Source organism: Tachyglossus aculeatus, chromosome 3 (genome assembly GCF_015852505.1).
Source record: "Tachyglossus aculeatus isolate mTacAcu1 chromosome 3, mTacAcu1.pri, whole genome shotgun sequence".
NCBI lineage: Eukaryota > Metazoa > Chordata > Mammalia > Monotremata > Tachyglossidae > Tachyglossus > Tachyglossus aculeatus.
Window position 1 is genome coordinate 56389655 of NC_052068.1, and position 20827 is coordinate 56410481.

Below are 20827 nucleotides of genomic sequence, written 5' to 3' on the forward strand. Positions count from 1 at the left end.
ACTGTAATTTTTTTAAAAAAACCTTGTATTTATAATGTATTTTTGCTCTTTTGCGTAGAATGCTCCTGTGCACATTAAAGGGAAAGATACCAAAGAATCTTCTGTTTGATTTTTATCCCAATAAATTAAACTCGCAACCCTTTTTTTCCCGCAATGTCCCCTTTACCCAGTGCTTGTTTTCAACAGTTGTTGATCCTGAACAGTTTAGCAGAGAAGGGTGGTGAAATGAGTGGAGCATTTTCCAGCTGCATTTTATTTAATGTATGAATGCAGTGACACTACACAGACTGTAACCAGATACAGCCGTGGAACAGCTGCTTGCTCTGGATCCAGTTAAATTTCTCGTGAGATAGGAAACGAGAATTATAGATATGTTGTAATTTACAAAAGGAGGCAAGAGAGTAGTGCCTTTTGATAAGTCACAAGTCTTCATTATTTTCATTTGGACCAAGTTACGTGCAGTATTAAAATTGATTTCATTGCCATTTAAAAAAGATTGCTCGCCAGTAGAACGGGGCTCAAAACATTCTCTTGTGTAACTGTCACCTCGCTCAGCCAGGTTTTCTTTGTTCAAACTGTATTAAGTACTAAGTTGCAATACTTGTTCTCTTGAAAAGAAATGCATGTTAAACGTAAATGTGCACCTGGGAATTCTGGAGATTCAGCCGGTGCATTGTGACTACTTCGTATTCCATGAATGCATTTTCACCCAAATCCTTCATTTCAATTGTCAGGTTTTTGAATCCTGGCTAGTTCTATGTCTAAAAGTGATAACCTGGAGATACCTCCTTTCTAATGTGCTACTTGATTTTAGTTCAGTTTTGTTTTCATTGTGGCTTAACTTGAACTATAATTCAAAAACAATAATTTAACTTTAAACCCCTTGGACTTTTATAATTGTGTTATCTACTTAATAATACCAGCAGTACCTCACTTTCAGGCAATACCTTTCTTACCAACTAGACCAGCATCTTTAATTAGACAGTATTTCTCTGTGTGACTCTGGGCAAGTTGCTTCACTTCTCTGTGCTTGTTACCTCATATGTAAAATGGGGATTAAGACCGTGAGCCCCACATGGGACAACCTGATCACCTTGTAGCCTCCCCAGCGCTTAGAACAGTGCTTTGCACATAGTAAGCGCTTAATAAATGCCATTACTACTACTAGTCAAGGTGTATTAACAGTCATTTATATTTGTGTTTCTGAAAATAAATGATCAGGGTAACTTATTTTTTTGCCAAATTGGCAAAATATTTGGTTTTTAAAATTCAACAGTAAATTGTGAAAACTATATTTTCTGGCCAACCGTACTTATTCTGAGATGTAAATGATGTGGGCAGTTTTCCAACTGGCCAGCTTACTGAGGAAAACAGGTTGTGAGGTCTAAATTTTACCAACTGGCTCTTCTAGTGATCAAAATTACCCAGGTAGTTGTCCTCCTTCTATTTCCCTCTCTTTATCGATAATTCTGAGGAAGGAACAGGGAACAGTATGCTGCCTCTTGGGTTTTTTAGGAGCCGTGGCCCTTCTACCAAGTCATGGAGAATTTTCAAGGTACATTCAGAAGGAATACAGTTCATTATAGTTTTCATATTGGGAATAGCAGTGAATCTTTGTAGCCATGCATTTAATTTTAATTAGTTGCCTGTTTCATGACTTATTCTCCTCACCTCTGTGGTGATTTCACTAGAGTTGAATTTCATAGATTTCTGGAAAAGGGCTTTCTAGTGTACAGTTTTGATAGGATTGATATGCTCATATTTTTTCCTGAGGATTTAAGTTACTAATTTGTTTTGCCTTTTTCATGCTGTCCACAGACAAATACAGGGTTGCCACCTGGCTAGTTTCCACAGTCTCAGGGTGGAAGTTGAAGAGCTAAGCGGCTCAAGCTGAGTTTTCATGCAGCCTTTCAAAAAATCTGGAAGTGGTTTTAAGAACCCTGCACAAAAATTAGTATCTGAGACGCCCTGGGCTAGGATGCATAATGAAATCCTCGAGCTAGACTGCTCTGGAGTTCTCCTTCATGTTGGGGTGAGCAAAAACTGACAGTTTGGATCCCCAAGTAACGTTGTGAGGGATTCACAACGTGAGGGATTCGGATTTATCTCAGGTCAGGTAGCCCTGGAGACCAGTGAAGACCATTGGAGACCAGTGAGGCTATGATGGTATGTCTAATGCTGGATTTCATGAGATCTAAAGGAAGCATCACATGCAAAACCATGTCAGTAAATGGAATTGTATGAACTTAGAGAATGCAATTTTTTTAGCCCCATTCTTATTTTTAATTCCTTGGCTGCGCGGTTTGCCCACAAAGCATTAGTCATTGTCTGAGTCTTGGCTGTACTCTAGGATTATATCTTCCAGCCACCCAGCAAGATAGGATCTTGGGAGGAAAAAAAAAAAGGAGGCAGAGTAAGTATGAAGAAATCAAACTGTAGAAAGAATGAAGAATTCCAAGAAGAGAAGTCACAGCTTAGGGAGAGAGGAAACCACAGAACCCGGCCTCTCTGCCTCTTATCGCCAGCAGCCAGGGTTGGGGGAATGCATTTTATTTCCCATGAGGGTGTGGGAAAGCCTATAAGTCTCATAGCCATTGCCCAGCCATGAACTAGCCCATTCATGGCCTCATGTGTTTTTAACATAGAAAAAAAAAACTAGCTTTCAATGGTTCTGTGGTTCCTAAATCTTCCTTCCTACTTCAGCGTAATTATAAAGAGCAGTGCTTTTTAAACCAATTCCAAAATGAACTGAGCCAGTTCAGAAAAAAATCTTTTATTGGAGACATGCATCTTCCTTAACTAGTAAACCTAATTTTTTTTTAAGGTGAATTATCACTCATTAACCAGTCAGCTAGAAAAGCAAAATGCACAGCAGTAAACTTTAGGGCCTTACACATAGTTTTGTGTTAATTAGAGATTACTGGGTAGACACAGTGGGTTTTTGCATTTCTTTGGATCAGGAAACCTTGCCTCTGTTTTATGCTCTTTATAGAGCTTTGCATTTGCAGCTAAAAGGGGTATATATTTCATGAAAGGAAAAATGCACTCGCATTTCAATTGTGGAAATAGTTGTTTCGGAAGCATTCTATCAAACACTTTCAGCTCTGTTCTGCTCAGTTTGTATTGATAATTTATCTGTTTTCCTCCCCTGAAATTCTTATATTACCTGGCACATTAAAAGATTTTAATAGGTGCCATGGCCACCGCCACTACTACAAGTGTTTATATCCACAAGTGCTTAGTACAGTGCTCTGCACACAGTAAGCACTCAGTAAATATGATTGAATGAATGAATGAATGAATGAATCCACATCTAGAAATGAAGGAAAAAATCAGGATCCACTTGGTCTCTTATCTGTTTCTTACCTAGTTCATTGTCTAGATAATTGAAATCCACTTATAATTATAAATAGTAATGATAACTATATATGTTCAGCTCTTACGATTGAAGAAACTGAGGCACAGAGAAGTTAAGTGATTCAAGGTCATGTAGCAGACAAGTGACCGAGCCTAGATTAGAACCCAAGTCCTATGATTTCCAGCCCCGTGCTCTTTCCGCTAGGCTATACTGCTTCTTAGTCAATGAATATAGCAGAGCTCGTTAAAATTAACTGAATAATCTCTTGCAATTCTGCCTTTCCAACCTAGTGGTAAATAGATGAAACCAGGGGAAGAAGGAAAAGTAAGGGGTTTAGGGATAATTAATCCCTAAATAATAGTATGGAAGAACAGAATTAAATGTGTTTGTTTACGCGTCCCGTCTGACATTAAGCAAGCTTTTGGAAACGCAATTGTCTTTTCATTTCTTGGAAAGGTTTATATACTTATTTCTCAGTGGAATATGCAAAGGTTTTAAGATCAAGCACCGAGTAGCAGAAAGCAGATTGTTAATACCCCTTAGCTGTCCGGGACAAACTGCATTCAATCAAGTAAAAAGCATTGAAATTTTTATGTCTTGATTAATCTCTTGGTTTTATTAACCACTAAAGCCACGATGTAATGTGGATTTCTGTTTCGTTTCACTTAGATCTACCACATAGGTGTGCTGATGTGAGAGTTCAACTCTGTTAGGGAGCTACATGGGCTTTTAAAGAATGTGTTAACTGGCAGTAGAATTTGATTTGTATTACCGCAGGATATCTTTGTTGTAATTACTTTGCTGCAGGCCTATGCTGGTTGGTCCCTTCTTCTCTCTCTTCCCCCTACGTTCACTTTTCTGTATTGAATTATTTTAGATTTTTTTACATTGCTATGCTCTTATTTTTCTTTTCCCCTACAGTCACATTTTTAGAATTGAATTATTTCTGACTTATACCCAACTGTTCATAGTTGCTGGAAGCGTATGGTCAGCGAGGGTAGGGAGATGTACGAGTAATTTTTTTTAATATATTTGGATATTTTTAGATGAAAGGTCTAACAGGAATTTGTGAGAGATGTTAGCAATAGAATTAGAATGTGTCACGTGTTTTTAAAAGTTGAGCAGGAGCAGGGCATGCCAATTTGAAAGCTAAGGATATGAGGAGAGGATTTCTGGTTGAATTCCTGCCTAGAACCTATTTTCTAGAAATGGAAATATCAAACGTCTTGTCACGTAGGACTAGACCATATGAAGAATAGTGTGACCATATGTTAGTGTGGCATTGTGTTACATGATTTATGAAAAGATGCAGTAGAATACTTTTTACAAAGAACCTGAATAGTAAAAGGGGCCAACTGAAAAAATGTTACCTTTATTGGAAATATTTATTCCTTTAACTTTACATATTTAGCAAAAAAAATGCAATAGAGTACAAGTGCAGTGTATCAAAAAAAGAATAAAAGAGTCAACAACTCTTAAGAATGATAGATGACATTTTCCTAGAAATCCAAGTGTTCCTAATTAAGAGTTTCTCAACTCTGTCTTGATTGATTGCTTTTATGAAGTGTGAAATTATTTACAGTACTTTGTCCTTTAAAAAATAAATAATTCATTTTTTTCTAGTTTCCTTGAAGCCTAAAGCAATTAAGAGGCCATTTGTTTCCCAAAGGCTTGCAATTTGTGACTGAACCAAATACATTTTGGGAATTTGTTGTGCTCATGTAGTTTTTCAAATTTGTTTCATTAGAAATAGTTTTTGTTAACTGATTATTGCTTTTCAAACTGTATGGAAAGGTTGGTTTTCAACTATATTGGTTTTTAAAATTGGAAAGTAGATGTCAGTTTTGATGTAGAAATCACTTCACCAGATTTGTTTTTTTTTTGACTTTTTTATTATGCAAAATATATAAAGTGAATTTCAGTTTAAAAATTGTTCATTAAACAGCAACCAAGCAACTTTACCTTCTCACAAATAGAAGCACATTTAAGACTCCCCCCTGCCCCCCCACCCCCAGCTTTTCAGGAGCAAAAGAAGAATTTTCAAAGGAAATATTGAACATGTTAGTATTAAATGTGTCACACATAAAACAATTAGTTAAAGGAATGCCACAAAAGTCCTCCTACTTCTGTGAAAAATATAGCCACTTAAGAATCCCATTCTTATGATTAACTGACATATGACAATTCACACATTATCATGTAATGCCTTACCTTCACCCCATAATCGTTCTCAGGCTTACTAATGTTTTCAGACTCTCAGAAACTAACTTTTTTTTACTGCTTTCTAATTATCACTTTCCCTTTAAGTGCACAAAAATGTCTAAGTAAATGGAAATTGGAATGTTTCTTTTCGAGATTTTGTTTCTTGGGTAAAGATTTCATCAGGAAATGGAAAGTGTCTTTTGGGAAGTGGATGAAAAGAGCCTGGTGATGTCATTGTCCATTCCTTTGGCGCCCCACAAAATGTCATCTCTGGCTGTTGAGGAGTACAGAAGCGAGACTTGACTTCCTGAGGCTTTGCGTGGGTCAGGGAGGTTGAGCTGGAGATTTTCCCCTTAGCTTTTCCCACCTATGGGGCAGGTCTTCCCATCCTCACCTTCATCGTCGTCCTGTCTCGGCCCCCGCCTGAAGCCTCTCAGATCCTGGGATATAGGGAACTCCATCACCACTGCAGATGCTCTGCTTTGGCTCCTCGATAGATGTGGTAGGAACCTGTACAAAACCACTAAGAAGAGGGTCTTATATCTTTCCCCAGACTAGGCTGGTAACATTTTCTGTTAAAATCTCCGAAGGAGAAGATCCTTTAACTTCATATGAATATTGGTTTTGGTGCCCCCCAAACCATTAACAGTTAGGAAGTTCTTCCTAATATCGTATCGAGGACCCTCTTGTGAGATTTCCTTCTGCCTGGCTGACTATCTGTCACTTCAGAGAATCTCTGGCGTTTCTACCCTATCACCCTTCATAGGCTTAAAGGCAACTCTTGAACTCCCCCTTTATACTCCATTCCCTTCCTCTTTTCAGCTTTCCCTTGTACTGTTCCTAGAGTGTGAACCACCATTTTTTTTCTCAAGATTCAGTACATGGGCTTGGTTCACTCTGGATATGCCCAATAAGAAATGGTCACCTTCCAAGGCACGACTCTTAATTGGATCTTAATCGAGAGATTGCTGTTAAAATAGATTGAGAGTTTGATACCCCTTTCACTCTCAACAGTTGTCTTCCTTTAGCGGATCAAGCTGAAGGTCCTTGATAGGCCAGGATATTGAGCTAATACTGAGCAATTGGCGCTTGAAGGAATTTAGCTTGCAGATGTTGTAAAGCTGTTGTCTTTCACTGGGTTCATTTTTAAATGGGGGGAAAAAGGAGAAGACATCCTTTTTTGTAAATACAAAGCCAGATGGCTGCCAAATACACTGATTGATGAACATTTTATCAACTTTAGAGTGAGTTCTTTCTTCGTTCACTCTCTCATCATTTAGTTTTGGGGCAGAACTGAGAATGTGAAGTTGGTCTGGCTAAAGTTTTTGGAAAGGAGATTTAATTTTCATTTTGGTACCATCAATTTTAAGCATGACAGATATGCTTTATTTGGATTATGCTTTTCAGTACTTGCTTTATTCAGTTTAAAGTATTTAACACAGAGTATTTTGCTCAACACTTTTTGTAACTTACATTTGGATAGTCTCCAAAAAGAATCAGATGGGCAGGGTTTCTCTACTAGCTGGATGAGTTGAGTTGGTTCAAAAATCACATCCTAGCTCAAGGCTTAGGCCTTTTTCTGATGTCACTATTCATCATTACCCCTGCCCCAACAAAACTCTTTAAAAACTAGAGGTAAGCTTCATTGACAATTGTTATCATCTCCTTTTCTGTTAAAGTGAATTAGCTGCCTTTGTTTGTTGCAACAATAGCCAAATCATTTTCTTTTCCCACTCCCTTCAAAGACCCTCAATTTTGCAATTGGTGAGGGTCATTACTGAGCTGCTCTCGGTTGCTTTTGCACCTGGGGCTGATAACATTTAATGCGCTCCACCCCAAGCACATGCTCAGTGAGGATAAACATAATGACACATTAATAATATTTATATAAAATGCGCCAACCTTTTTGAAGCATCTGCTGCACAGGCGCAGAAAGCAAAGAAACCTCCTCGGCTGCCGGGGAAACAGAAGGGTTGTCACAACAAAGTCGGCGAACACAAACCACCCGAAAAATCTCCAAGAAGGGTAAGTTAGCATTCTGGAAAAATGGAACAAATAAATTACATCACTTCTTGGGTACCTCCCTCAGTCTTCCTCCTCCTCTTCCTTCTTCTCTTCCCCCCCGCTCCCCGGCAGTAAACCCCTCCTCTCAACTCTCATCTCTCTCCCTCCTCTCTCTTCCCCCCCTGCACTGGATAACCTGAGCAGACACCTCTCTTGGCTCAAAATGAGAAAGAACTTACTGCCTGGGTTTTTGAAATTGCCCTATGAGCTTGAAAGGTGAGGTGCAGCAGAATTGGATGGGAAGGGCTACTGCAGCGCTCCTCCGTGATGCTTAGCTATCTGACGGACGCCGATAGGTATCAAGGAAGCCCACACGGATTCCCCTCTTTCCCTCTTCCCGTTTCACGTGGGCTCCCTCCGACCCCTTCTACCTTCGGCCCCTCGCTTGGCCCGGCCGCCAAAGTTCACCGACAGCTGTGCAGATGGTGGATCAATCTGCCCAGCTGCCGGGGAAGCTTGGCGGCCGGGCAGAGGGCAGGAAGCGGCGGCCTCCTTTGAAGGTCGGCTGCCAGGCTTTCTGGGGCAGCTGAGCTTCAAAGGGAACACCGCCGCGCTTTTCCTCCAGCTGGGGTGGGTCACTCAGCAGCCTAGCGCTTCCGGGGTGGATGAGTTGCTTGCGAATTAACCTTTAGTCAGAGAGCTGAATTAGGAGCGGCTCTAGGGTTCCCTGCTTTGGGTCATGAAGTACAGTAGCGCCTCAGCCATCCCCCCCACATCTCGGTTTCTGGGTCACCCGTAGTGACGGGGCACGTCGCCAGCCCCGGCTCGCTAGGCCACCTCCATAAACAAGGAGATAAACAGAGCCACTCGCGGGTGCCGCTGTGCCCGATGGAGTGGCCTGCTCAGGAATTGGGGAGATAGGGCCTGGTATTCAGAAGAGAATTAAGAGAGGGGAAAATCCTAACCCTGGAAGGGACCTTGAAGGGTCAACCAGTCCAGGCCCGCCCTCCTTCATGTGCATCCCAGTGAAGGCCCAAGGTCACGCAACAGACATATGTATATATGCTTGTACATATTTATTACGCTATTTATTTATTTATTTATTTTACTTGTACATATCTATTCTATTCATTTTATTTTGTTAGTATGTTTGGTTTTGTTCTCTGTCTCCCCCTTTTAGACTGTGAGCCCACTGTTGGGTAGGGACTGTCTCTATATGTTGCCAATTTGTACTTCCCAAGCGCTTAGTACAGTGCTCTGCACATAGTAAGCGCTCAATAAATACGATTGATGATGATGATGATGAAGGCCCAGGCTCTGGGCGAGTCATTCATTCAATCGTATTTATTGAGCACTTACTGTGCCCTGAGCACCGTACTAAACGCTTGTGAAGTACAAGTTGGCAACATATAGAGACGGTCCCTACCCAACAGCGGGCTCACAGTCTAGAAGGGGGAGACAGACAACAAAACAAAACACGTGGACAGGTGTCAAGTCATCAGAATAAATCGGGATAAAGCTAGATGCACATCATTAACAAAATTAATAGAATAGTAAATATGTACAAGTAAAATAGAGTAAGAAATCTGTACAAACATATATACAGGTGCTGTGGGGAGGGGAAGGAGGTAGGGTGAGGGGGATGGGGAGGAGGAGAGGAAAAAGGGGGCTCAGTTTGGGAAGGTGTCCTGGAGGAGGTGAGCTCTCAGTCCTCCGAGAGCCAGAAGTCAGAGAAGCAGCGTGGCTTGGAGGATGGAGCACAAGCCTGGAAGTCAGAGGTACCTGGATTCTAATCCCGGCTCTGCCGCGTGTCTGCTCTGTGACCTTCAGCAAGTCACTTCACTTCTCTGGTCCTCAGTTACCTCAACTGGAAAATGGGAATTAAGAGCGCGAGCCCCATCGCGGCTCAGTGGGAAAGAGCCCGGGCTTTGGAGTCAGAGGTCATGGGTTCAAAACCTGGCTCAGCCAGTTGGCAGCTGTGTGACTTTGGGCAAGTCACTTCACTTCTCTGTGCTTCAGTTACCTCATCCGTAAAATGGGGATAAAGACTGGGAGCCCCCCGTGGGACAACCTGATCACCTTTAACCTCCCCAGTGCTTAGAACAGTGGTTTGCCCATAGTAAGCGCTTAATAAATGCCATCATTAATGTTATTATTGTTATGTTGGGCAGGGGACTGGGTCCAACCAGATTAACTCATATCTGCTCCAGTGCTTAGAAAAGTGCATGGCACATAGTAAGCACTTAAAAAGTACCATTAAAAAAAAAGTCAGAGGTAGGAGGGGGCCAACACTCTAGGTTTAAAGGTTGCAGCACTGGCCAGTTGTGGGGTTCACTGGTGCATTTCAGGTTTTCAACCGAGGGGAGGACGTTTCATTTGGCCCCTCTTTGCTGCCCTGCCCTGCTCTTTCAGTGCCTCTGGTAGTGGTCACACAAGTTTCAATCCTCACTTACTGCCTCACGATCAAAATAACTCCGATAGCTAATAATGATAATAATAATAATTAATGTATTTGTTAAGCACTTACTACGCGCAGAGCACTGTTCTAAGCACTGGGGTAGATACAAGGCGATCAGGTTGCCCTACGGGGAGCTCACAGTTTTAATCCCCGTTTTACAGATGAGGGAACTGAGGCACAGAGACGTTAAGCGGCTTGGCCAAGGTCACGCAGCAGACAAGTGGCGGAGCCAGAATTAGAACCCACGTCCTCTAACCTGGGCTCTTTCCACTATATAACAAGGCCTGAAAAGGAAGGTTGGAAAAAAGGACAGGAGAGGCAGCATGGCCTGGTGGATAGAGCACAGGCCTAGAAATCAGAGGACCTGGGTTCTAATTCCAGCTCCACCACTTGTCTGCCGTGTGACCTTGGGCAAATCACACTTCTGCGACTCAGTTACCTCAACTATAAATTGGGGATTAAGGCTGCGGGGCATGGACTGCACCCAACCTGATTTGTGTGTATCTACCCCAGTGCTTAGAACTTAGTAAGCGCTTCACAAATACCATTGTAAAGAAACGATGAATTGCCAAGCCAGTGTTTGATGGTTTGAAATCCACCAAAAAGGATACTCTGCTTAAGTCCTTGTAGCTGTAGTTCAGTTTTAGCCCTAGTAGCCTGTGTTCCAGGCTTTCCTGCCTGAAGGGTTCTTCCTTCACAAATCAATCAATCAATCAATCGTATTTATTGAGTGCTTACTGTGTGCAGAGCACTGTACTAAGCGCTTGGGAAGTACAACTTGGCAACATATAGAGACAGTCCCTACCCAACAGTAGGCTCACAGTCTAGAAGGGGGAGACAGAGAACAAAACCAAACATATTAACAAAATAAAATAAGTAGATAGAATAGATATGTATAAGTAAAATAAATAAATAAATAAACAATAAATGAACAAATCACCTATTTTAGGAGTAAGCTTGAGTTTGTCTCCTGTCAGACACATTTCTCTGCCAACTCTGTTGTAGGAGAAGTAGGTGGCCTAGTGGAAAGAGCACAGGCCTGGAAATCAGAGGCTGTGGGTTCTAATCTCGGCTCTGCCACATTTCTGCTGTGTGATCTTGGGCAAGTCACTTCACTGCTCTGTGCTTCAGATACCTCATCTGTAAAATGGGAATTAAGACTGTGAGCCCCATGTGGGACAGGAACTTTGTCTGACCTGATTACCTTGTACCTACCTCAGTACTCAGAACAGTAATTGGCACGTAGGAAGCACTTAACAAATGCCACAATGATTGTTATTATTATTGTACCGTCCCAAGTGCTTAGTACAGTGCTCTACATACAGTAAGTGCTCAATAAATGCCATTCATTAAATCTCATTAATGGAGTGCTTATTGTGTGCAGATACTCTCCTAAGTGCTTGGGCGAGTACAATATAATTTCATTGAATCAAAGCACGGTCCTTAAATATTTTGTTAAGCACTTTGGTTAAATTGATCCCCTTAAGAAAAACTTCAGAACATAAGTACAATGAGAAATACTAGCAATTAAAATTAAAAGCCCTCACCCTATTATTATTCTGCTTGTAATCCCATCTTGTCGCTTTATCCAGGTAAACCAGTTAGAGTGCTTGAAATTGTACCATGCTTTTAAGAGGACCAGTTAAGTAAGTGCGTCCTTCCAATCGAAAGTGGGCCAGAAGTGTCGCAGTCACTTGACTTTCTCAGTAAACTCATTTCCGTCCTTTCTATCCAGAAACCATCACCCCACTGTCTGACCTCAGCTCTCAGAAGTGGTGGGATGAGAAGAAGGAAACTTTAAAATAACTGGTGCCCATCCTGTAAAATGTCTAGGCATTTAAAGGAAACCACTTGAATTGCACCCCGAAGTGACGGGGTCACTGGAGTTGATTCCGGTGCAACTTACCGCAGCGCTTAGAACAGTGTCTGACACTTAGTCAGTGCTTAACATACCTCAATTTTGAGATTACCAAGATATATCTATGTCTATGTGTATATCCTATCCACATCTATCTCACACCTTTCTCAGACGCTGTCGAGTCATTTCCGATTCATTGCGACTTTATGATCATATTTTCTCCAGAACGTCTTATAATCCGTAACCTTGCTAACCTTGCTAACAACTCTTCCATTATCATTGTTATGGTTTCTATCCATCTAGCTGCTGGTCTGCCTCTTCCATGTTTTCCTTGGACCTTTCCTACCATTGGTGTCTTCTCCAGAGAATTTGTCCTCCTGATGATGTGTCCAAAATATGCTAATCTAAGTTGAGTCATTTGGCCCTCCAAAGACCACATTGGCTTCATTTGCCCCCAAACCCATTTGTTTGCTTTTCGGGCTGTCCATGGTATATGCAAAAGCTTTCTCCAACACCACATTTTAAAAGAATCAATGCTCTTTCTATCCTGTTTTTTCACTGTCCAGCCTTCAGAGCCATACAGTGTCACTGGGAACACGATAGTGGATATAAGCAAAGTCCACCTCTAAATGAAGTGCTTGCAGGAAGCAGCGTGGCTCAGTGGAAAGAGCCCGGGCTTTGGAGTCAGAGGTCAGGGGTTCAAATCCCGGCTCCACCAACTGTCAGCTGTGTGACTTTGGATAAGTCACTTCACTTCTCTGTGCCTCAGTGACCTCATCTGTAAAATGGAGATTAAGACTGTGAGCCCCCGTGGGACAACTTGATCTCCTTGTATAATAATAATGGCATTTATTAAGCGCTTATTATGTGCAAAGCACTGTTCTAAGTGCTGGGCACTGTTCTAAGTGCTGGAACCTCCCCAGCGCTTAGAACAGTGCTTTGCACATAGTAAACACTTAATAAATGCCGTCATCATCATCATCATCATCATTATAGATTTAAGCCAAATGGAGCAAAACACTGAACCCAAACCAGCACCCTCTCAGAGGCAATGACAATCGAGGGGAGCTTAAAGATTGAAAAACTCATTAGGCTTTTATCGTGCTACATCTCTCTATTCATTTATTTATTCAGTGAATTGAGCCCTGATTATGTGCAGAGCACTGAATTAGAGAAGAATACAGCGGAAAAAAAATTAAACACAGTCCTCTCCCTCATAGGAGCTCACAATCCCAGAACAAACGAATAGAGGAAGGGGAAGGGCAATGGACACTCAAGGAAATAATAATAATGGTATTTGTTAAGCACTTACTATGTGCAAGGCACTGTTCTAAGCGCTGGGGAGGTTACAAAGTGATCAGGTTGTCCCACGGGAGGCTCACAATCTTAATCCCCATTTTACCGATGAGGTAACTGAGGCACAGAGAAGTGCCCAAAGTCACACAGCTGACAGTTGGCGGAGTTGGGATTTGAACCCATGACCTCCGACTCCAAAGCCCATGCTCTTTCCACTGAGCCACGCTCCTTCTCTAAAGATTGACACAAGCACTTGGCACACAGTAAGCGTTCAATAAATACGATTGAATGAATGAGTAAAGAACATAATAATAATAATTATGGTTTTAGTTAAGCATTTACTATATGCCAAGCACTGTTCTAAGTGTTGGGGTAGATACAAGGTAATCAGGTTTTCCCACTTGGAGCTCAGTCTTAATCCCCATTTTACAGATGAGGTAACTGAGGCACAAAGAAGTGAAGTGGCTTGCCCAAAGTCACACAGCTGACAAGTGGCGAAGCCGGGATTAGAACCCACGTCCTCCGACTCCCAAGCCCGGTCTCTTTTCACTGAGCCATGCTTCTTCTCTAACATAACGTAAGACAGCAATGATAGCAGTGAAAATGACAATAACTATCATGGTATTTGTTAAGTGCTCCCTATGTGCCAAACCCCATCTTGGATGTTGGGGTAAATACAGGACAATCAGGTCGGACACAGTCCCTGTCCCAAATGAGGCTCACAGTCTGTGGGAGGGAAAACAAGCATTCAGTTCCCAACTTACAGATGAGGAAACTGAGGCCCATTCATTCATTCATTCAATCGTGTTTATTGAGCACTTAACTGTGTGCTGATAATAATAATAATAATAATAATAATAATAATAATAATGGCATCTGTTAAGCGCTGACTATGTGCAAAGCACTGTTCTAAGCGCTGGGGAAGATACAAGGTGATCAGGTTGTCCCACCTGGGGCTCGCAGTTTTAATCTCCATTTTACAGATGAGGTCACTGAGGCACAGAGAAGTTCAGTGACTTGCCCAGAGTCACACAACTGACAAGTGGCGGAGCCAGGATTTGAACCCACAACCCCTGACTCCCATGCCCATGCTCTTTCCACTGAGCCAACTGATGAGAGTTATGAGTAAAGGAGCTTTTTTCCGATTTCTCATTGCTGCAGTGGAACATTTTCCTTTTTTTGCAAACGGTATGTAAGTGCTTACTATGTGCCAAACACTGTTGTGAGCGCTGGGGTGGATAGAAGTGAATTAGGTTGGAGGTAGGCTCTGCCCCACATGGGGCTCACAGTCTAAGGAAGAGGGAGAGCCTTCCAAATATTTATTTGGAGTTTCAGTAGCTTTTCCTCATTTTTTTCCAGTCAGGCTGATGCCCCCAGCCCCGCACCCCCGCACCCCTCAGGGCCAACAGTTGTGGGAGGGGGGTTTTATACTGGTTTCATGGACCTCTGCAGTTCTTGGTGCTGCTGCATCGGTGTGGTCAGGTGGCCCAGCAGCTTAGATGCTTCTTTCTGCTCCAGGAAGCTTCACCTCTGACTAGCTGAACTGAGCTTTGACAGGTATTTCACCCACACCCAGTCATGGCTAGGAAAGGATAAACTCCGAGTCCACGCACTGGCGAGGAGGAGGAGGAACCGAGTATAAGATTCCTAATTCCCATTAGGTAAGATCCGTGGCTCAGTGGAAAGAGCCCAGGCTTTGGAGTCCGAGGTCATGGGTTCAAATCCCAGCTCTGCCAACTGTCAGCTGGGTGACTTTGGGCAAGTCACTTCGCTTCTCTGGGCCTCAGTGACCTCATCTGTAAAAATGGGGATTAAGACTGTGAGCCCCCTGTGGGACAACCCGATCACCTTGTAACCTCTCCAGTGCTTAGAACAGTGCTTGGCACATAGTAGGTGCTTAATAAATCATCATCATCAATCATATTTATTGAGCGCTTACTATGTGCAGAGCACTGTACTAAGTGCTTGGGAAGTACAAATTGGAAACATATAGAGACAGTCCCTACCCAACAGTGGGCTCACAGTCTAAAAGGGGGATAAATGCCATCATTATTATTATCCCTGAAGGAAGGAACTGGCTCCTTTTCTTCGTCCGTGTGTGCTCAAACGCTTAGTACAGTGCCCCGCACGCAGGCACTTAATACCGCTGATGGATTATCATCAGAGTGTAGATTTACAATTGTGACGCTAAGAGACTCCCTGTATCTTCATTTGGCTCCATATACACACAGAAGAGGAGGAGGTTATCATCCTATGACATCAGTTGACTTTTTGCCTTCCCCTAGATACCATACATTCTTCCTTATCCCATTCATATTTAAACTCCTTGAACATATGGTTTGCACCTGCTATCTCCATTTCCACTCTATCAACTCTCTCTTTGACGTCCTGCAATTTGGATTTTACCCTCACTACTTCACTGCACATTCTCTCGCTAAGTCTCCTGGCCCAACCCAGCACTTCTTCTGTTTTTATCTTTTAGATCATTTACCATTTACTCTGTGACGGATCTCCATGCCTCAAAACGTTTCCTGAGCTCATACCTTTAGCTGTTAAAGCTAGGTTTTTGAAACAGTATATCCAAGTTTTCTTAGGGAACAGTTGGCTACTCATTTGGAGCCAGACTAGATGCGCAAGAGTTTAATAAAGCATTTGTTTAAGCCCGTCTTTTTTCCTCGGTTTCACGATTTGACGGAGATATGGAGAAAAAAAAATGGATGGATCAGAAACTTTTGCCAGATCTCAGAGCCACTGTGCTCTCTTCCAACCTCAAGACACACTTAAAAAAAAAAAGCTATAAAGTGCAAGTGACAGAGAGGAAGAAAAATGACTTGGCCAGAACATAACTACTCTTTTTTTTAAAGCATTAGAAACTTGGAAAACTGTCAACTTACTATGAAACATATTGGTTCCTTGAAACATGGTCAAAAGTTCAGAAGTTTCATTTATAATATTTATTGTTCAGATCCTTCCTCCAAAGGTGCCCTAAGTCTATGAGGCGGGACACCCTGCTCTCTTTCGGGGCCCAAGGAGCGACTTCTAGGATTCAGATGGTCTGCCTGGGAAGAGAATGACCAGGTGGAAAGGGGTGTTAAAAAAGTCTGAAATAAAATGCTTATTTTCTTATATATTGGAGCCATCCTGTCCTATTCCATATCGGGCTGAAACTGATTGCGACCAATTGGTAACAAACGGTAGCCCGCTTGGGAAAAAAAAAAAATCAAAACATTTTGTTTTAATGTCATCAATTCATGATTCATGGTGGGAAATAGCATGATTTAGTGGAAAGAGCACAGGATTGGGAGTCAGAGGACCTGAGTTCTAATCCTGGCTCTGTTTCTCATCTGCTGTCGCTTAAGTTCTCCGTGTCTCAGTTTCCTCATCTATAAAGTGGGCATGAAATCGTACTCCCTCCTACTTAGACTGTAAATCCCATGTGGGACAGGAACTATGTCCAACCTGATTATCTTGTATCCACCTTAGCACTTAGAACAGGGCTTGACTCCTAGTAAATGTTTAACAAATACTATTATCACTATTATTCTTAGTAGTAGTAGTAAGCCATGGGTTCGAATCCTGGCTCCGCCACTTGACAGCTGTGTGACTTTGGGCAAGTCACTTCACTTCTCTGTGCCTCAGTGACCTCATCTGTAAAATGAGGATTAAGACTGAGCCCCAAGTGGGACAATCTGATTACCTGGTATCTACCCCAGTGCTTAGAACAGTGCTTGGCAAATAGTAAGCGCTTAACAAATACCATTATTATTATTATTATTATCCAACCTCAACAATTAGAAGTAAAATGGAATGAAAAAGAGGCAAGCAGAACTGGAGAGAATTTCTGTTCTCCTAGGAAATAGCAACTAAGTTCAAGTCATCAGGCAGTGACCACTGCTTTAAACTGGATAAGTAACTTGGAAGTGGTGCATGGCTAAAATACCAGTTTGCTGAAGTGTTAAAGGAGAGTCATCAGGTTTAAATTAGCCATTGGGACAATATTTTGGTGGAAGTGGAGGGAGACCTTCTGGGAAAGATGAACACAAACACCCTTTGAATTTGCATAGTCCCAAAGAAGGAACTGAAGAGTGCGTGAGCTGCCACACTTTGAATTTCATGTATCCTCTGTGTATCATCTGTCATGCATCCTCTGTGTATCATCTTTGGGAAATGCAAAAGTAAACAGGTATCAGTATGAATAAATAGAATTATAGCTATATACACGTCAAAACAAGTAAACAGGTATCAGTATGAATAAATAGACTTATAGATATGTGCATATATACACAAGTGCTGTAGAGTGGGGAGAGGAGAAGAGCAAAGGGAGCACGTCAAGTCGACAGAGAGGGGAGGGGGAGCTGAGATGAGTTGGTTCAGTCCCTTCTTTAGGCCATAGGATGATAAAAATGTTTGGCGAAATATTTCTCCCCTCTTAAGGTCACACCTGGAGAGTTTCCAGTGCTCTACCAGTCTCGGCTACGGGAGGGAGAGTCAAGCAGAGGCCTACCCATTCCATTCGTAGTTTGGGCAGTGGCTAGCGAGTGGAAGGCAATCTGCTACCAGTCAAAAGTCACCCGTACTGAGCAGCAGTGGCATGGAAGAGGGTCGAGGGCAGAGACTCGAGTTTCTTGTGCGGAAGGCGGCCGTACTTTACCAAGAAAACTATATGGATCCGCTACCAGAACGATTGCAGATGGAGAGCGGGGCGTTCTGGGAGAGATGTGTCCGTGGTGTCGCTATGGGTCGGAAACGACTCGACGGACTAAGACAAGAAGTATTTTTCAATATTGATTGGTAATTTGTGTTTTCTAACGCATATTGAGCTCAGTTTTGCCATGTCTGAAGGGCCTATAAATTCAGTTAGCTCTCTGGGGCCTTATGGGATTAAAGTACCCCAAACTGCCACCATCACTGTTGTTTACCAAATTTCACCCCATGCAATTCTAAACTAAAGCGGTCTTTAATATATGGGAACATTTCTCATATACAAGGGAGACTGGGTAAAGGATGTTTACGTAGTCACTAGACTGGAAAATGGTTTACTTACCTGATAAGGACCTCCTGCAATAAAAATTCCAAAGAACAGTCTCCTCTATCACGGCAGGGGTAGATCAAGATGTGGGATCCTCAATGGCTTAAGAAAGCCAAACTCTGTGAACCCAGTTAAATTAGTACTTTCTTAAAGAGTAGAAAGTTACGGAAGTCAGAAAAATCTTTTTTCGAATAGCTGAATATCATACTGAAATGTGGGCGGATCCTTGACAAATAGTCAGCTGGACATTTTCACCCCCTAACTGCTACCCCTGGGGAAAACCTACAGGGAAAGTAACGTGATAAAAACTCCCATTTCTTTTCTCCCCATGACTTGCCACCCATGGATGAAGGAGTCCAGGTCAATACTTCCAGGATGATTAATTGTCCTGGCCTCTGCAGAATGCCCATAACTTACTGAAGCAGAAAGAGGATATAGCTTTAAGTACTGAATCACCGAAGGAGCATACCGACCAATTATTTTTTGTTCACAGCTTAAGGTCACATCTCCTTCAAGAGGCCTTCCCCAATTAAGCCCTCTTTTCCCCGGGCCACTCTCCCTTCTGCACCATCTCTGCACTTGGATCTCTGATCTCTGGGCATTTGTTATTCACCCCTCCCTCAGTTCTACAATACTCAAGTACATATCTATAAACTATCCATTAAAAATGATCTATTTATATTAATGTATGTCTCCCCCTCTAGACTGTAAGCTAATTGTGGGCAGGGAATGTGTCTACCAACTCTGTTGTGTTATACTCTCCCAAGGTAAGTAGGATTGTGGCATATTGGGTAGGGACTGTCTCTATATGTTGCCAAATTGTACTTCCCAAGCGCTTAGTACAGTGCTCTGCACACAGTAAGCGCTCAATAAATACGATTGATGATGTTGATGATGATGATGATATTGCAGAATGCGGGCGCGGGTTCTTAGTGGCCGAAGTGACTGTAGCATAGCGCATAGTGCAAATGTTGTGCTTAAGAGCTGTAATTCACCTGGCTGATATCTTGGTAGCAATTTTGTCTTCGCTAACCACTTTGTTTCCCCCCTGCTCACCGTGTCCTCCCAGCTTAGACCTTCCTCTTGCCCCGCATTAGACAGATCACAGCTCTCCCCACATTCAAACCCCTCCTAAAATCCCACCTTCTCCAACTAGCTTTTCCCAAGCAATTTCCCAGCACCCTGAGCCGTATCATCCTTTCAACCAATACTAGCCTCTTTGATCTCATTTATACTCTCCTTAGCACTCTATGTATTTGGTTTTTTTTAATTTTTGACCCTTTAATTGTAAATATTTTTGCATCCATCTCCTTGTTAGGGTGTTAGTACCTTGTGGTCAAGGAATGTGTTTGCATTCTTGTATTGAGTGCTTTAGAATAGAGTAGAGGCCCCCTTCTATGTCACCTCACTGCTCTGCTACAACCCAGTCCGCGCATTCGTCCCCTCTAGTGCATCACTGTTCTCCGATCTCGTCTGTCTCGCCGCCGACCCTTATCCCATGTCTTCCCCTTAGCCTGAAGCTCCGCGGTCCCTCCGTATATGCCAGACCACCACTCTCCCCCACTTCTAAAGCTTTATTAAGGACATTATCTCTGAGAGGCCTTCCCCGATTAACAGCTCTATTCCCTGGCTCACTCTCCCCTCTGCTTCATCTACACACTTGGATCTGTGAACTTCAGACATTTGATATTCACCCCAACTGCACATCACTTAATGTGCATGTCTTTAAATCATATAATATAAATTACTTATTAGTTCACAGTAATGTCTGTCTCCCCTTCTAGACTGTATGCTCATTATGGGCAGGGAACGGGTCTGCTAATTCTGTTTTATTGTGCTCTCCCAAGTGCTTAGTAATAATGATAATGGCATTTATTAAGCACTTACTATGTGCAAAGCACTGTTCTAAGCACTGGGGAGGTTACAAGGTGATCAGGTTGTCTGACGTGGGGCTCACAGTCTTAATCCCCATTTTACAGATGAGGTAACTGAGGCCCAGAGAAGTGAAGTGACTTGCCCAAAGTCACACAGCTGCAAGTGGCGGAGCTGGGATTTGAACCCATGGCCTCTGACTCCAAAGCCCGTGCACTCATAGTAAGCGTCAATAAATACCTGGTAGATGGACAAACTCTAGAATGCCCTAGGTAGTTCTTCGGTGTAGTTCCTTCTAGAATCAATCAATCAATCAATCGTATTTATTGAGCACTTCCTGTGTGCAGAGCACTGTACTAAGCACTTGGGAAGTACAAGTTGGCAACATATAGAGACAGTCCCTACCCAACAGTGTGCTCACAGTCTAAAAGGGGCTCACAGTCAGGCCCAGAACATCACCAATGAATTCTGTCGGCTGACGTTTGACAAAAGTGGATTCATCCACTTGGACATTATGAATAATTAAAAGTAGTAGTATTTACACGGAACTTTTCCTCTGGAGGTTCTCAAAATGCATAAGAGAAAATGGCTTTCAACCTTCTTAAAATGTGTTGTGGGCGGTGGGGCTGAACATCGGCCAGTGAATGAGAAATTTCTAATTTGTTGTGTAAAGTGTACGTGCCAGAGGATTTTTTTGTGTTACATTCGCTGTCATAAATCAAGGACTGATTATCCAATTTGTGGATTATC

At 42.4% G+C, this 20827-nt stretch overlaps 1 protein-coding gene and 1 non-coding gene across 2 annotated transcripts in view; both read left to right on the top strand.

Moving 5' to 3' along the window:
- Positions 1-20827, top strand: part of WDR70 (WD repeat domain 70) — a 462347-nt gene that overhangs the window by 337843 nt on the left and 103677 nt on the right.
- Positions 17600-17737, top strand: LOC119926259. Its single transcript, XR_005450147.1, has one exon. It is a non-coding gene; the product is annotated as a small nucleolar RNA SNORA7 (small nucleolar RNA).